Below are 6000 nucleotides of genomic sequence, written 5' to 3' on the forward strand. Positions count from 1 at the left end.
GCTTGGGCTTTAAAAGTAAAAAGGAAACATCATGTCATGTGGGTGGGGAACGCTGCGTTGTTATAGCTGTGTGCCTAATTTTCGCTACCTCCAAACACCAGTGCCCAGGGAATCCTGACTGTACCCCAAAATCTCTCCATCCAATTAAGGAAACAGCTAATGAGTTCTGGGCTGTAGCTGGCACAGTGCAAGTTGTTGTGTAGGTAATTGCAGAAACTTTTCTCAGATGCATTTTCCCAATAGGCCCCATTTTCTTCTGTGGTTGGTAGAAGCTGTTGCATTTTTCTCAATTAACTCCTTGGATGGCATTGTTCCAGCAGCAATTAGCAGCGTTCAAGGGACTCCCGTGTCCTGCATTACAGTTTCCTAATATAATTACCACAGTAAATTAACAAGGAATTAAATCAAGGGAAAGGGAAAAATAATAATAATGAAATTGCTTGTAACCACAAAAGGTCATGACTCCAAGTGTCTGGTGAGAGGTGTTTCTTGCAGACATTTTGGGGTTTGTCTCCCTGCCTTTTCAGCACGGGCAAGGGACAAGCCAAAGGGAGCAGGCCAAGTAATCAGTTTGGACCGAGAGGCTTGGAAGAGAGGGAGGGAGCCAAAAAAATACATGAGTTAGGCCAAGAATCCCAGCAGATATATCCCAGGGACTCCCACACTGGGGAGGCAGTGAATTAGCACGAACCAGGAGTCGTGCTGAGTGCAAGGGATGTTGAAGACGCACGTAATGTGGAGTTTGCCTTCTGTGTATCTTGCTCAAAGCTGAATTAGGGGATCAGATAAACCTCCCCAGGAAACAACTCCCATGGGAGCAAGGAATCAGTCACCGCACACAGAGCTCCCTTGGGATCTGAGGATATATTCAGGTCTCCCCGTTTGCATTTCATACCTCTACTTCTCTCTGTGCAGGAATTTGATGTGACCCTCCACTGACTCTTCCAAACAGCTGGGCCATTTGAGGGCCCGTCTCGCCTCTGCACTCTGTATAGCGGATCACCCATAACCCTTGGCCCATCCTGCTGGGTCTAACTCATAGCTCATCTATGACTGCATGTAAACCCAACCATTCCTCCTCTTCTGGACTAGATGCATCCCTCAGTTCCTGGCATAGAAATATGCTATAGGAATGGGAATAACCTCAAATGTGAGCTCTAAACTGCTTCAGCCTTGAAAAAAACATCTGAGGATACAGACCATGCCAAAACAAACCATCCTTTTGCAGAGGAGGAGGAACTTAGTTCACTTGAAGGGTCCCTGAGCTCAGTGTATAAGGAAGAATTGCAAGGCTGAGTGTTAAGAGAATATCCTTCTTCCTTGGCTATGATCACAATTTACAGGAAGGCTAGGAAACAATGATGGGGATGGGGGAGCTTGATCCTCCTGGAGGTGAAATTTTGGTTGTCAAATCCTATTTGGGCCATTGTGAGCGCACAGGGAATTTAGCGCACTGAACGGATCTCAAGCCTGCATTAGAAGCAAGGTTAATTGACCAGTTTCTTTATTGCAAGAAGCAAAGGCTTATTGAGTATCATGGTGGATTAGCAAGAAACCCAGGTCAATTCCTGATTTGCAAAAGGCGGTCAGCCGGGCAGAGCATGCATGTGGGGAACGGCTCATGAAAGCTCAGAGAGAGCAAGCGAGCGAGAGCAAGCCTTTCTTGGGAGCTTAAACCAAGAAACAAGTCAGCCCCTCTCTAGGGATCACAGGGGGGTGGAGGAAGCTCCCTCCCCATATGGATCTGGCTAGAGAGAAAAAAGAAAATCATGTGATATGGTCAAGGGGACACCAGCAGTATCCACCAGACATCGGGGAAATCCTTCTGCGGGTTGCCAGCTCTTTAGGAGCCCAAGTTTTCTAGCTGAATTTATAGCAGAGACCACTCCGTCAAGAGCTGCTCTGGGAGCAGCTTTATCGCAAGAAGGAGAGGTACAATGAGCAGGGGCACATGTGAGCAGGAAGGGGTTCCCACAAGAGACTACACAGGCTGCAGTAGAAAAAAAAAAAATGACTTGCTAGAAAAGGGGCGAGAGGTCCCTTCACTACCATCTGTAAGGACGATGCCTTTTTGCGCAAGGCTCTAGCGACTGCACACAGCAAAGGGTCATAATACCAGATTAATGAGGCGCTACCTTGCATTGCAGCCCTGTGACTTCCCCATTGCCTTTATGCCAGGAGAATTATTCAGATTACTCAGATCAATTTACTTGTTTTCTCAGGGGAAGAAAATGAAAGGGAGGGAGCCCTTAAATAGCAGGGGCACAGGTGCTCCCCATTGACCAATGTGTTCAGGAGCTGCTAGAAAGGGATGCGGGGAGGGGTAGAAACCTATATACGGCAGCTTGAGCCCATCCACCTGGGTGTTGTGGAAGAGGGAGTGTTGCTAAAAGTGGGTGTTGGGCAAGGCAAGCACTTTGGGCAAAAACAGGCAATGAGCTAGTGGAGAGCTGGATACAGGAGGGAGCCTATCTTTTGGGGGATCTGGACTTGTTTGAAAGATAAGAGAAATAATGGAGAAAGGGGGGGCTTGAGAGTTGGTTAATGAGAGGTACACTTTAATGAGTTGCTCCTTTCCTTCTTCCTCTGTTTTGTGGTGGTTGGGTATGGCTGGAGCACAGAGCCCCACTCTTCTGGCTGCTATGCCCACATGCTGTAAGATATGGTGCTTGTCCCATGGAAATGACTATCTAAATGGATATAGTGTATAGATAGCTAGATAAAGGGAAGGGCGGGGGGGGGGGGTTATACAAGCTTTCTTCACAGATGGTATGGCTGGAGAGCCAAATACCTGAAATGATTTGTCTTGAGTTGTACACTGAGTATGGATGGGCTAGATAGCAAGCCTAGCTCTTCTGGGCCCCAAATTTCTTCTAATGTTGTTTCCGCAGAGGCAATTCCTGCCTTAAGCTTTCCGCAGCTTTCTTCCATCTCTGCGGAGTGTGTATTTTTTTCCGTTCTTTGTTCCTAGGACAGATGGTTCTTTCCTTCCCAATTCCTCAACCCCTAAACATGTGTAGAAAGGGATTCCTTAGATCCTGCTGGAGACTGTGTGGTTGGCTTGCTTGTACTGGGAAATGCTCTCAGAGAAGTAAAACCACTGGACTAAGGAGAGCTTGGTGGATACTCTTACTCCTTTGAATTCCCTAACAACCCTCCTCATATGTACCCTTATGGTTTTCCAGGTCCTCAAAAGTCTGCAAACATTAAAGGTGTCTTATTTTTTTTTGTTGATTAACTTGTTGAGGCCTCATAAGAGGATCAAGTTGAGGCTTTAAGTTCTTATGGAAAACACTAGGGTTGGATCTAGGAGGTATAAGCTGGGAATTAAGTGTTTGTGTTCGAGTCCCAACATAAGTGGGATGCAGGATGCAATTTGGGGGTTGAATGTGGGTTAATTCATTGTTAGCACTTAACTGAAATGGCTTGGCTAAATTAGTACAACCTTTTGTGAAAGTACTTGGAAGTTGCTCTGGCCACTTGATTGATTTGGCTGGTCTTTTTAAGCTTCCAGGCATAAGACTGCATTAAAATAAACATATACACCTAGAAGAGCTGTGCCCATATCACTAAATCTATTTTTCCCTTAACTGTCTTCAGTAGAACTGATGTGTCTCGTGCCTTGATGAGGCCTGACTGCTGTAGGCTGGGATTCTGTGGGACTTGATGGGTAGCAATGATTGTACCTAGTGACTTGGTACTTATAAAAGTTCAGATGCTCCACATAATCCTTTCAGAAAGTGGTCAGGGTGCCAGTTGCATGAGAAAAGGCTCTTTTTTTGGTTTTAATGTTTTTTGTGTGATTCAGATGGGTTGGAACTACTGTCCCACAGGCTATTTCCTTCAGTCTTCTGGTACTTCTGCTTGCAGGGCATGGGGGGTATATACAGGGGGATTAGCCTCCTATCTGAGATGCTGGCAGGGTTTCTTTTTGCCATGGTATGCCTGCTTCAGTAACTTGTATAGCTGCAATTTTGGGTGGGGTGGGTGTCAGTGCTTGGTTGTCATATTAGAAGGAGATGGGTGGGTTTTGGGTAGGATTTCAGTCCAAGGGTATCTTTCAACTCAGCTTCCTGGACTCTGGAGTTGGGCTCCTGCAGAGCCAGGTTAGTGAAGCCCCAGTGACTGTTTGTGGGATTGCAGCTTTCACACTTGGTCTGCACCTGGTGGGCTTGAGTGCCTTATTAGTGCATGTGTTTTGCATGATTGTCTCACCTCCATTGCATCCCAGGAGAGATGGGGAGCCTGTGAATGGAGGAGGAAAGCATTTTGTGTTTCCTGCAGCTTGTAAAGCAACTGCAATGCAGACCACTTACTCTCCCTCCCCCTGTGCTTATGTTTGGTACACACTGCAGCATAAGGAGACTTGCCAGATCCCAAATCTGTGAGGATCTTTCACACATCTGTGTGTGTACATGCTAGGTGATGGAGAGAAGCTTGTTGTGAACCAAGGGAAGAAAGCAAGGCACTTCAAATGTGGCCTGTTCATCCAACGTTGTTGTAATAGCAGCACTTGCATCTTCCTCAAGTAGTGCACAGTTTCCTGGGAACAGCTTGGTCACTGGATTAGATGGGGAAATATAATTGCATTGCAGTGAGGTAGTTGCAAGCGCAGGACGGGGTCAATCACACTGAATGCACGGACCGCACGGGGTTCTTGTGCTGAGCCAAGAGGTGTTGTAGTGCTGCTGGCTTCCTTTGTGTTGGGCTGGGGGTCCTTTTGCAGGGAGTGTGGGAAAGGGAGACTAAGCACAAGCTCCTGCTGTGGGGAGAGCAAGGCTCTGGCATGTGTTTATTCGGCTGGGTTTCTAATTGCGGCCCTGTGCTTGCTAGTGGAGGCAGTCTGATAGCACCTGCTGCCCAGGTGGGTCTGGCACTCGCAATGGCTTTTTTTCCCTTCATGTTGCCCATTTCCTCTAGTGCCTTTGAGAATGGAAATAGGGTGAACTTGTGCTATTCTTGCCAGGATTACATGGACCCTCAAACAGCAGTGCTGTACATGCTGGTCACACAACTGGCATGCCTCCTGCTCCAGGCATGGAGCTGGGCAGGGTGAATGGTCCAGCAGCTCCCTTCTCGATGGTATGGCTCCAGAGAAAACCCCCTGCTTGTGGTTTGAAATGCTGTTCTTGTCTCCATTTTACTTCTAGCAAAGCTCAAAAGAGAGTTTGTATCAAAAACATACCCTTCTGTAGACCTCTTCTTTTTTTTTTTTTATTAGTCCAGGGAAACTTGAGAATTCAACTTTGTCCTTAATGAAGCTGGAGAGAGACCTTTAATCTTGAGTTTGCTTTGGCTGCAGGATGCTTTCTGCTAGCTCCAGCTGGGTGGTGGCCCACTGTAAAATTTAGCCGCGTCTTAAAGTAAATGAACTTCTGAAGATTAGACCAGTGGGTCAGGAGGCTTCCAGGCTGCAAGGACAAAGCCACAAAGAGCAGCGTAATAGGTTTAGCTTGAGCTCCCAGCAAGCACAGCTAGGTTTTGAAGACCTCAGGGTTATAGTATAGACTCCATACGAGTCTAGGTGCATGCAGTGTGTAGCAGTTTGCATGATGGGGCTTGGTACCACAGTCCAACTGTCTGCCACTTGGGTCAAGGTGCAATTTTACTAGCTGGGAGCAGTAGTAGGCTGTTGGCCCAGCTGCTGAAATAGTATGGGATCATATTTGCACTGAAGTAATATCAAGATGCAAGTCAGGGCACACATTGATTTTAATGTCACAGATCTTTAGGGAGACATATTTTTAGTAAATGAGGTTCAGTTGGGGTATTAATTGGAGATCTTTGCTTTTAATGTTGCATCTATTGTTATCTGCCATTCTTAGCCCTCTTTCACTGTAGATGGCTCTAAGCCTTTGGGAAGGGCAAAATATAAATCAAATGAGCTCCTACTAAGACTAACCCTGTATAGTTTTCAGTTAGCATATGATTAAACGGTGATCACGGAGCAAGGAGAAATGCTCACAATTTTTATGTCCAAATTTTGCATCCAGCTGATTG

The sequence above is a fragment of the Crocodylus siamensis genome, chromosome 6, assembly GCF_052110815.1.
Source record: "Crocodylus siamensis isolate JL-2025a chromosome 6, ASM5211081v1, whole genome shotgun sequence".
Taxonomy (NCBI): domain Eukaryota; kingdom Metazoa; phylum Chordata; order Crocodylia; family Crocodylidae; genus Crocodylus; species Crocodylus siamensis.